General features: G+C 42.7%; 1 protein-coding gene across 1 annotated transcript in view; it reads right to left on the reverse strand.

Moving 5' to 3' along the window:
- Positions 1–235, reverse strand: part of LOC117623144 (anoctamin-like protein At1g73020) — a 5,231-nt gene extending 4,996 nt beyond the window's left edge. Inside the window, exon 1 of the mRNA XM_034354014.1 lies at positions 1–235. This exon is cut by the window's left edge and continues 320 nt beyond it. The gene's annotated coding sequence lies outside the window, so the exon portion shown is untranslated.
- Between the last annotated feature and the right edge of the window lie 239 nt (positions 236–474).

Here is a 474-nt window from a genome sequence, read left to right on the forward strand (position 1 = left end):
AACAGAAGCTTGCAAACACCAAAGACAAGATTTTTCTGTTGAAATGGCTCAAATTGCTAAATGGGTCTATCAATTGTGAACCAACGTTGCTCTCTGTGCAGATCAAANGAAAAGCTGTGTTTATCAAACATACAGATAAATGTGTCCCAATGGAATTGGAAATGTAGGTTGTTGGAAGATAAGAGCAGAAGAGAGAGAGAGAGAGAGAGAGAGAGAGAGAGAGAGAGAGAGAGAGAACAGATGGCCGAGCAGTCGGCTATTATGGGCGAGCCGTTGCCAGGGAGAGACACATTGGATGGTATGGAAGGAGGAAGACACGTGGGCTCCGATATTTGGCGGTTCCTTATGTTTTGCGGTTTGCAGAAGCAGGGAAAGGAGAAGCGGTACGATTTCCCATGTTACCTTGGGTCTGTCCAATTTGACTACATATTTTTGGCCAATAAAATAATTTTTTCTATATTTTGGAAGAGTTTG

This window comes from Prunus dulcis, chromosome 3 (genome assembly GCF_902201215.1).
Source record: "Prunus dulcis chromosome 3, ALMONDv2, whole genome shotgun sequence".
NCBI classification, from domain to species: domain Eukaryota; kingdom Viridiplantae; phylum Streptophyta; class Magnoliopsida; order Rosales; family Rosaceae; genus Prunus; species Prunus dulcis.